At 54.2% G+C, this 11620-nt stretch overlaps 1 pseudogene; it reads left to right on the forward strand.

Annotated features, from left to right (window-relative positions):
- The first annotated feature begins 2774 nt into the window (after positions 1-2774).
- Positions 2775-11521, forward strand: LOC122372137 (annotated as a pseudogene).
- Positions 11522-11620: the final 99 nt, after the last annotated feature.

An 11620-nucleotide genomic window follows, 5' to 3' on the forward strand; every position in this document is an offset into this window, starting at 1 on the left:
TGTGCGACCTCAGGCCGGACGGAGAGTGACCTCAGACTGGACGGAGAGCGACCTCAGACGGGCCTCGTTTCATAAAGCGAGTCCGTAAAGCGAATCCGTTGTTCCACCTCGCAGGAGGTGGAACAACCCCAGGACGGGGGAAACGCGATGGCTTGATAGACCTGGCACAAAGAACATGTCTGCATCATCACTTCACCAATCATCACGCTTTCGGTGAACAAAGGGACATCCCCATCGGCCTTCGGGATGATGTCTTCTTGCACACTAATCCTGTCGCGTATCGATATCCATGTTCATACAGTTACAAGTAGGAAGAGTTTGACGTCTTTCCTCCTGCCGTTGATGTTGCCTGGTGGTTTTAACGCCACCATTATCACGGTTCAGCGCTTCGCTACCGCTAGCGCCGTTTCCTTTTCTGTACATTCACAGAACAAGGAACAGATGGGAAGATATGCCACTTTTGCAGGCAAAAGGAAATGCTGTTTTGGGTTCGCGAGCACGGACTCTAGTCACATAACACCCATTTCGTTCACTCTTTCCGTCTTTTTCGGTAGTCATTGTATGATTTTTTGTTTGACATTTAAAACAATTCTTTTGTCATTTGTCTAGGGCATGGATACTTTTTTGCTGTGAAGGAAATCAATTCTCACTCGATATATGAGCTGAAACACTTAGGTAATTCACCTTTTTGGTCGGGGTGGTGTAATTTCCTCACCGACCGCTGTCAGCTCGCGTACATTTTGTCCTATATTTATGCGCCTTTCACGGCTACGGCGCCGATATCCGCAGCGATAAGACAATGGAAGGTCTCTGTCAGTGGTGCGTCCGGTGTGAAAAACGGTGGCCGGCGGGTGGGAGCAAAAACCGCACTACTGGGAACGGCGATGGAATGCGAACAGACCGAGAAACCACGCCTTAGTGCTGTAACCGAGCCCATATATTGCGGCCAGGGGTGCTGATTTCTGACTGTTTCGAGGACCTTGTAAATGCAGAAACTTGCTAGCATTCGTAACGGTTAGTCTCTATCGCCTGCTTCGTGCTCCAGAGATCACTTTGGTTGGGCTGGGTTTGGCCTGCGCTGGCACACTGTAGTCATCCAGCATCTGTCGCTCGTGTTACAAACAAAACTGCACCTCCGTTATCGGCTCCCTCTCTCAGTTCAGATTTAATTACCGGTCTGGCACTGTCGCGCCAGTTCCGCGTGCGCCGACTAACTGCTCCAGAGCCCCGCTCCGACTCTGAGGCCCGCTCTCCCGTCCTCCCCGATCACCCCAGCTGGCTCGGCGCGCTCCCAAAGTGGCCGACCGGTGCGCCGACTTACCAATTACCACCGCGCGGAGCTGCAGACCGGCGAGCAGCGGCGATTGCGGCGCTAAAAACGACGAGCGGTTCGTATGTGGCGCAGTGCGCGGCGCGCCGGTCTAGCTCGGCCAATGAGGTGGCTCGCAGCCATCTGACGCGTGGCCTGGGGCGTGTTTCGCTGCCTGCGGCGTGCGTAATGACAGCCAGTCTCGGAGCAAATGATGCCCTCATCTCACTCCGACAGATGAGACTGGCCGGATGGCGACGGCAGCGGCGGAGCAGGCTCGGAGTTGGCCCACAAACGCGAGAGAGCGAGGCGCCTCACGCTGGGAAAATGCCATCTCGATGTAATTCGAGAAGGCGTGGTTTCATACCTACTTGTGTCCTGTGATTTTACAGAAGCCCGGTCTTTTCAACGAATAAATAACACCAATGCCGAAAATAGCCGGACAATTTAAATCAATGGATGAAACTCCCACACAGTGTCGATAAAATTCGTGGTTTCTAAGCCAGACACTTGATCACCGTTTCAGCTCGCCATCCCTGTCTGTTCTGTATTTCATACTAGTCCGAGGTGCTGTAACATGAAGACAGAAGCGCTCGTGCACGTTCTTACCCACAGCGGGCAGACTGACTGACGGACGGACGGACCCGCGAGGGGCGTCTCATAGAGCCAGTCTCATCACGGTGCAGGTCTGCAGATTCACCCCATCGGCCGCCCCCGCTGCGGTCGCGGACCGAACCGGTTCCGCTGCCGGCGGGGCAGACCGTCACCGGCCGGTCACCACCCTCGAACAGACGGCTACCCGCGCGCGGTGGGGCGGTGGTGGAGTTGGCATTGAATAGGTAAAACGTTTTGTTATTGCGCTTTTTGGCATCATGCTAAGGCTTCGTACTGACGCAGACCATGGATCCATGAAAATTACTGTTTGGGTTTACATATAGGTGGTATCAGCGATGAACTAATGCAGTGACATGAAGTTCCTGGTTCAGATAAAAGTCACGGTTAGCACATGTGACAAAGCTGTGCCGCAAGCCTCCTGAGCGCAAACTGATCCGCTCACGTCTCCTTTATACTGCTCCCTTCCCGCCACCTCTCTGTTTTGCACCTCCCTCCCTCCCTGTCGCTCTGTCGTTTTCTGCTCAGCTGAGCCCCAAACCCTCCTGAGCGCGGCGCCGTCTCAGTCTGTGGCGGGACGTTATCTCCATCTCACGGATCACGGCTCAGCTCTGGGCACATGGTAACGGTCGGTGGGCGGCGGCGGCGGCCGGCCATGGCCGCCTCCTCACCTCACCTCCCAACCCTGGGCCGCCGCGCCGCCACCGCCCCGGCCTGCCGCCCGCCGCTGGCCGCCGCCGGGCCGTCGTCCGCCAGCGCTGCCTGCGCTCGAGGTCCGCTGCTCCGCCGCCGCCGTCGGCTCAGGGACGGTGCAGCGAACGGCGAACGGCGGCGGCGGCGGCGGCGGAGCTCAGTCGCGCTGTGGGCCCCGCACGGGAAGGGTCTGTGTCTGTCTGTGCGCTGGACGCTGGCTGGCCGGTACAGAGTGGAGTGTGGAGTGTGAGAAGGACAGAGTGCTCCGACTCGGGACACACATTGGAGGCTGTTTGGATGCTGTATCAGGTATGGAAAATACCCTTTGAGTGACGCTAGTTTTCAAGACTCAAATATATAATATTTGGTATCCACGAACTTATGCACTAGGCGGAATATTTGGAAATCATTAATGTCGGCTGTTCTTTGGTATCATTAGATTTGCATGATCCCGAATCTGTTGTATTTATGCTAACATATTCCAACTCTGGGGAAGGTCACAGGGTTTCTGGCGTCCAAGGAAACTGGTTGGTATTCTGTCGGCTGCTACAAAGAATAAATCACATAAACTATCCATCTATCAATTTCTATCACACCGTCCGTCTATCCGTTCATGTTTAGCGGAACTTATCAGTCCTCTGCTTATCTAATTAATTCCCTCTCTCATGTCTGCGCTATCCCCTTTGGACTCTCAGACATCCGATGCTCCTCTGCTAGCTAGTTTGCATTAATCCCAAACACTACTCTCCGACCCTCCCTGTGCTGCATCGCTGCACCAACTAGTCTTAACTATGGTCTCAACAACATCATCACACTCCCAACCGGACTGAGATGGCACCGACTACCCGACCACGACGAGCCATATTGAGCAACACCGGTCCTCCACGCCAATCTATTCCGGTCGCGGCGGTCGTCTGGTGCGGTCATCTTCCGATAACCTTTGTCGGCTATTCCGAGTCGCGGCGGTCGTCCAATAGTGCATCCTGTGCCTCGAAACCGGTGTGGCGGGACGACGACGGGTCGTCTGACGTCTTCTATCGCTGAGATCTGGTGTTCGGCAGCGAGGCACGACAGCGTCAAACAGGCGGATCCACTGAATTTGACAGTGGGCCCGGTGACTTCATCATCACGTTCATAAGCCCTCTGAAGGGAGCAGAGCTACCTCGTCAGCTAGAACTCCACATGAACCGCTCTCTGCCCTCCGTTCCTGGACGTCCGTCTGTGCAGCGACCCTGCACGACCGGCTGGCGGCGCGGCGGTGGCGGCTCCGGCTCGGTCCAGGAGCGATGACCTGGTAAAAGGCGCGGCACGATCCGCCTCGCCAGCCGTTGGCGAGTGGCTGCGATTGGCGTCCGGACCGCGTGGCCGCCGCAAAATCTGCATACGGAGCCGCCGAGGGCCGAGCAGCAGCAGCGGCAGCGTCTGCCATCGGCGGCGCCGGCTCTGCAGAATGAAAATGAACGCCGCCCGAATATGGACACAAACGTGCATCGGAACGGAAGATAAAAGTGGAGGAGTGCCTTACGGGGGAGGCGAGCATTGACGTGACCTGGGTTCGTGTTGACTGATCAAGGTCTCTGCCAACGGGTCCGGGTCAGTGTCAGGTCAGACTGACATTGACGAGCACCAATAACTCATTCGCATATATGTGTGCGTAATCAAACGATAATCTTTAACCTGCTCCAGTGGCGTTTTTCATTTGCTTTACGTCCCTGGGTGTTTATTGGTCACATTTTCCAGGGTTTTGTGAAGCACGCTCTAATCCGGGTAACATTAGCGTCAACTTCCTCAAACCGATGGGCGCCTGGACCGTTATGGGCTCGGTCTAAAACCGGGGCCGAGCCGAGCAGGCGCGGCTTTGTCGTCTCCTCAGCCGCGCCAACGCTGGCGATAGGTCCCCGTGACCGTCCGACGGACACAATGCCGGCCCCGACCGTCTATCTTTCATGGTATCTGGTCCAGGATATTGTTAACAGCTTGGATTTACCATGGATAGCGTGGAAATACCCGGACCATGATATTGTATACTGGGCGCTGAAAGCCAAACAATGTCATTTGTGAGGCTAGACCTGTTGAATTCCCTCATTTTGGAAAGTGAATGACCGTGTTCAATGTTTAGTCGTTCTTTTGACATAAGCGATTCTGCTGATACCCTTTACGGACTCGCCAAAAATGCTCGTTGATTAAATGCTTTTTTTAATCCAGCTTTTCTCTCTCGCCAATGCTTGCCTTACTTGCCTACATCAGGGTCAGTTTTGACGGTTTATAAACGCTCGTCATGTAGTAATAGCATTTGATTTTCATCATTTTCTATTAATTACGATTCCATAACCCGACCTACCCGTTTATTTTTTCCTCCTCTGTCCATATGGTCCTAGATGTTCTCACCTACCCCATCCAGATGTCACGCGAGAGGCGCCCACTACCGTGTCAGCTCTCCGTTCCTCCGTCAGAAGTCATCCGTTCCAGTCGACTGCCCTGATCCTCCCTGACCGCTCCGGCCTCATGGGCTTAGGAGGGACCACAAAGACCGATAGCGGTCCCGCTGAGACGGTAGAAGACCAATGGTCCTTACTCCTTAGGTAACCTATAACAGAGAGGCATCGGACCCGGCGTTTGGATGCTCACTCTCATACTGAGTCGTGAGTCATAGCCTGGCTCTATGGATGCATGATTGCACCATTGTGAGTGGTACCACTCATTATCACTGGAGCTTGCCAAACACTTTCCGTATCATTCGGACTACATTAACAAAAATGTTGAACGTGGAAGAAGGAAAACGGATGTGATCCCTGCAGGTTAGCTTTGAGCTCACGCCTAAACGTGACGCCAGCTTGTATGGGCCGTGACGCAAGTAACCGTAAGACGGTGATGTCTGTGTCTTCAAACTTGTCGCGATGGTGACCGGGAGGAAGTGAAAAACCAATGGTGATAATATGGTAATCGCTGCAATTGCAGCGCACCATGGTTAACCATGGTGCGGTGGCAACGGTACAGTCAATGGTCGTTGCATAAGATGTGGTTCCATGAATTGCTATTTCGGTCAGTGGAGGTCAATGCCCTACCCCAGAATATGAAGAAAGTCCTCACAAGAAGTGATGAACTTGGAAGGATTTCCGGCCGACGCAGGGTGGTCACGGTTCACCACAGCCGTCCCGGCCAGTCACGAGACATCACGGGACGCCGACACTCGCTCCGCGCCATTGAGCATCGGGAACGCATGGCCGCGACAGCTGGCGCATCTCATCAGAGGCAGTTTGAGCTCCAAATGTCTCACTAGGACACACACTGCTCGTCTGACAGAGATCTATGGGTGTGAGTAGGTGTTCATGGCGTGGTAAGTCGCTCCTCGGCGCCGTCGGTGGTCGGACTATCGGCGAGCACAATCGTGTTTCTGTGATGTGTGAGCGCGTTTTTGATGGCCGCCGTATCGGGTCGTTTGGACACAGATGGAGTGTGGCGCTATGGATGGTCGGACTGACACACTTACAGAGACGGCAACTCGATGCAGATAATACGCCACGCTTATATAATGATGCTGGGAGATGGCTTATAAGTTGAGCTCTATCATCTACAACTGAGCTGCGCATACATATACCTACTCGTATCCTGGTAGAATTACTCAGCAAGTACTTACTTATAACTAGTTCACCTTATGCTAAATGCTCTTCCGTTTGACTTCACAGTTCACAGATGGAATGCTCAATAGCCTATAAGAGAAACATATTCTCCTACAACTTTTACATTGCCTTCATCTAACAAAACTGGTTAATATGCTCTAAAAGTCGTCACATGCCGATGAGAGCTTTTAGGTCCGCTTTGATCATAAACTTTCGGAGTTCAAAGCCACAGTGCTTCTTTGTTCGTCAGTTCGCAGACTCTGCAGCTCCGCAACCGTTCCTAGAATTTCCCCCGGCCAATGCAGTAGGTATGCATCCGTTGACCGTTCTCAGAGTAGGCACTAGTAGGTACTGCCTCGAGAATGAGAATGACTATAGCCTTGATACACCATTTATGTAGGTCAGCCGACCGGCCTGTCTCCGAGATACAGCTCCACGAAAAGGGGTGCTATCCGACGCGCTGATGTCACGGCCCGTGTCCCCCATCGAAATGAGCTGATGTCACGGCCCGTGTCTTCACGGAGAGGCGCTGAAGTCACAGTCCGTGTTTCTATGGGGGAAATGCTGAAGGGTGAAGCTACGACCCATTGTCATCATGATTGGCGAGCTACCGCTGATACCACGGCCACGGTTGATACCTGTTTCTCTAGACCTACTATATTTGTCGTGACCTGTGCCTCTATAGACGTTCTAAAATTACAGACCGTGCTTCTACTGACGTTCTTACTTCTGATCTTGCATCTCTTGCCTCTGCCGACGTTCTGATGTCACGACTCGTGTCTCTGCAGTGTCCATGACGTGCCATATGCCTGACGTAGGTCTGGTAGTGTCCTGAATAGTGACAGCGCTGTTGGGATGCCTCCGCCATCCCGGCGCCACCGTCCGAACGGCAGTGCCGAGAGGGTGACCGTGAGCCCGGCGGCGGCGGCGTGGCACCGGCCATCGAACGTTTTATGGTCGGGCTCACAACAGTCATAGAATGGTTAGCCATGACATGGTTACCCAAATCAATGTGGGGCTTATCTACATGGGAAATATTTGTCACTGTGTCCCGTAACAACTGAAAATGATGACATAAGGTCTCGCATGGTCATGTTTGGCGTTCATTTGAGAGATAAATGCCGATGATTCATTAGATCTTACCACTATTTGGTGTGAAAAGGCGACACTTTAGCACTACTGCACTTCGGTGATCTTCCAGGTGGTCTATGATATCTTTGGAAAGGTGTTGGGGACTGCCTATTAGTCACAGCCAGGGAGTGTGACACATGACTCTCTGGTGTTGATAGCGGAGTCCCGACTGCCACCGTGTCGCGGTGACCCTCCGTGCTGGCCCCGGGCACTGACTGTGACCTGACCTTTAACCCTATTAGTGGCAGGGGGGGGGGGGTTGTTTTTATCCACCCCTCAGGTTTTTTAGGAATATCTCCGAAACCGCTGAAGCTACGATGCTGAAATTTTCTGACTTTTCCTAAAACTAAAATTGGGCACATTCCCTGAAAATTTCAAGTTCATAACTTTACCAGGGGCGGCTCCAGAGCACTGGGAATTGGGGGGTCCTATTCGTGAAGCGAGTCATTTGGGCGAGATCACGATGCTGCACCAGTTTTACGAACAGTGAATGAAAGGTATCATGTGATAACATATACAAAGTTATTGTGCATCCTCTTTTGACACGTTTTTGCTATAATAGGCGGATCCAGGCGTCCAAAAAGGGGGTTATTTTTTACCTCCCAACATAGGTGCCCTGACACCGCCTATGCATGACCAATACAATTTTAGTCGTTCTCTCATAAGAAAATTGTAACATAACAAGACCATTGCCACGCTTTTTAGAAACAGTACCAACAAAAACCTTATTTACTATACTTTTTGTGTACCCCAATCTCAATGATCTGTATCCGCCTATGATTTTTGAAAATGCATATTTTTAGGATCCATGTGAATTCCTGGTTCATTCTCTATCGATCGGCAAAAGTTGCGTTAAGATTGGTTCAGAAACCTGGCCGTGATAAACAGTCTAAAATGTATCTGCAATTTGCCCGTTTTTACCCCCCTCTACCCCCCTATTGACATTTTTTAATTTTATTTTTTTTTAGAAATGTAGATCTCGTTGAGCCAAATCGAATGCCGTTTGAATTTTGAAAATCGGCCGGTTAGATCTCGAGATATCAAGGGGGGGGGGTCGTAAACAGCCCCCCCCCTGCCACTAATATGGGGTAGCCAGGAGCCTGCCACTAATAGGGTTAACCCTCCATTGCACCGCCCCCTCACGGGCACTGGGCCAGAACTGGTGGCAGCCGTGAAATCTGTCACAGTCGTGTTGACAGATCAAACTTAGATGACGGGTATTGGGAATCGGTCTCACACCATCAGACGTAATTCAGGGTCGCTATGTCAGTGGGTGGAGGAAATTGGACACAAGAGATAGTTTATGGTGTCCTCGGGTTGCCGGGGTATTAATGACATAAATTTTGTGTTAACACGAAGACATATTTGTGGTAATAGTGTTTATGAGGGATTGATTACCAACACGTGTTCATTTCATTCTCTTTGTTCTGTGACAGGTGTAATTAAGAATCCGCTTCTATAAAAAAGAACGATGAAACCCGGTCTCATAAACAATGCTTTAATGTTAGACTTTATAGGTATACCTACCCCGTGCGCAGCTGTTAGCCATGAGAGCATCCAAGGGATGTGACAAGTGTCATAAATCGTGAGCGGAAAATTCGCCTTGTCCAGCTCAGAGGGCCGGTCGAACGGGATCTTACCTCACTATGCCGAAATTGTGGGCGCGCCCGTCGACCGTAACCCCGTCTGTTATGGCACGCGTAAATCGGGTGAAGGCCGCCGCTACTCGGTACGGCGGCCAGCCTGTGATGCCGGCGCGGCGCGCGCCGTGGTCAGCCAGGTGTGCCGAGACATGTCGAAAGTGGCCGTGCTCTGGCTACTCCCGATGACTCACTGTCGGATAATGTGTGAGCTGCCGCCGATCTCTGGGAGCCCGTGGGAAAGGCCGGGTGGCTAATAAGGACGAAAGTGGTCATTTAGTGGGAAATCGCCTTTCACTATTCATTGGCTCACATAACCATTCATAGTATGCATGCTACTGATCAGAAGGTGATAATCTAGCAAAACTTACTGTGTACGCTCTTACAGATTGTGTAGCTAGCATCTAATGACGTCATTTTCTGTGTATTTCAGGCGGTACCAGGCCGGTGACGTCAGCGGTCCAGCGCCGCCGACCCGCCGTAGCTCGTCGCGACCTGACCTGACCTGACCCAGCCATGACGCCGGACGCCTCCTCGGTGCTGGGCCAGGTCACCTGGTCCGAGGAGGTCAGCTCGCTCTTCGACCTGCTCAAGACTCACGAGCTTCCCCTTCTGGTGAAGGTGCACAAGGGCCAGTACCTGAACGTCGGACCCGGCGGCCTGTCCAGCCTGGGCGTCCACAGCACCCTCCTGCTGACCTCCGGAGGCAGGCGGCGGCGGCTCGTCGCCCAGGGCGTCAAGTTCAAAGACAACCGCCGGTTGGTGTCTGTTGGTCAAAAACTCCTCATCCCCGACACCTTCGAGGGCTTCTTTGAGATCCTCTCGGAGGAAGGCCGGTCGGTGCGAGCTATAGAGAGTGTCGCTGAGCTGGCGCGTCTCTTCCCAGACTCATGCATCGTGCGCTGCAACTGCAAGGCATACGTCTCCAAGTCAGACAGTGTGGAGACGATCACCGAGCGATCGCGTACCATTCAGAGCGGCGAGACACTGGTCTTGGTTGGTGAGGTGTCCCGGCCACGCGGCAGGGGTCCGGCGCGCTTCCTCCGCTGTTTTGATAGCTCCGGAGAGAACGTCTATCTACCGCACGAGCAGAAGGCCAAGTTCAGCGCCGTGGCGAAAGAGGAGAGTATCAGTGGGGTGCACAGCGTGGGGAACATCCTCAACAAGAGGCTGCCGCTGAACGTGCGCCTGGTGAGCGGCCGGCCGGTGGACGCGCCGCGGCTCGGCGGAGGGTTCGTGCCCGAGCTGCGCGTGCACACTACCTACGAGGATGAGTTGGTGGTGGCGCTGCCTCTTCACAAGGACAGCGTGGTGGTAACTCTACCCACCACCGCCCCGCTCCGACTTCAGGTGGCCACCAATGGAGACGCGCTGGCGAAGAGCGTCGAGTTCGGTCGGCTGTGCGATCGCGCTGCTCAGGTGTGGCTGCATGGAGTCGACAGGATGCATCCCTTCGACATCCCGCTGCCAAAGGACCCACGATTTGACGCCAAGGCGAAGGCGGCGCCGCGACCGCGGGGCTTCCGGAGGTCCATCTCGACACCCATGTCACGCGTCACGCGTCGCCACAGCGGTCAGACGGTCGACGAATACGACGAGATCGACCAGATCTATGACTACGTGCGAGGCTTCGCGCCGATGCCGCGGGACGCGCGAGCCGCTGCGCTGGGTCACTCCGCTCCTGAGCCAGCGCCGGCGGCTGCAGCACCGCGGCGGCCTCAGGCAACATCAAACGCCACCCAGACCCCTCCCACGTCGCAACCTGCCCCAGCCCCGGCGCCGGCGCGAGTTTCAGACCAGCCGCCAGAGCCGCCGCCGATCGAGACGATTCCCTCTCGACGGCTGTCGCTGGCTGCGGTCAGGCCGTTCAACCTCCACCCGGGTGTGTTCTCTGCCCAGAAGGTGGTGCGGCCCGAGCCTCCGCCCGACAATCGAGTCTCTGCCGAGAAGAGGGCGCGTGAGGCGGCCGTGGCGGCGGTACGGCAGGGAGAGCCTCGTCCGGCCGGAAACCTCTTCACCAAGAATTGTAACGCGAGGGCGAACCAGCGCTTCGCGGCGCATAGGAATGGTGGAGGGATGAACAAAATCAGTAACGTCCACGCGGCGCTGCCGGACGCGGTCCGTTCGACGGTCCGCTCCACTGTGCGCTCAACAGGTCCCTCGCCGCTGTTTGACCTGCGCTACAAGTCGCTCACTAACCTGCTCATGGACTTTGACACGCTTGAGTCGAGCAACTCTGGCGGCAAGACGTCAGGAGGCGACTCGGGCGACTCAGCCTGCTCAAAGGCAAGATCTCGGAGAAGAAGGTGCACAAGCTGACGCGACCCAAGTCGCTGACCAACCTGGTGTGGGACGCGCACGCGCCGCCCCCGGAGATGTTCAACAAGCCGAGTCATCACCGACCACGAGCGGAAGCTGCGGCTCGAGCCGGGAGTCTACACCCGGCGCAGCCACAACATCCTGCTCAACAACAAGTACAACAACCTGAAGAAGATCGGCACGCTGTACTTGTAGAGGTGAGTTAACGACTTTTTTTCTTTTTTGTCTTTTGGACCACATGGTGTGTACTTGGTGAGCCTACACGAGTGTTTTGATTGCAACACCCGTTCAATTAA

This window comes from Amphibalanus amphitrite, unplaced genomic scaffold (genome assembly GCF_019059575.1).
Source record: "Amphibalanus amphitrite isolate SeventyFive unplaced genomic scaffold, NRLGWU_Aamphi_draft 001321F_arrow, whole genome shotgun sequence".
In the NCBI taxonomy this organism is placed as follows: Eukaryota; Metazoa; Arthropoda; class Thecostraca; order Balanomorpha; family Balanidae; genus Amphibalanus; species Amphibalanus amphitrite.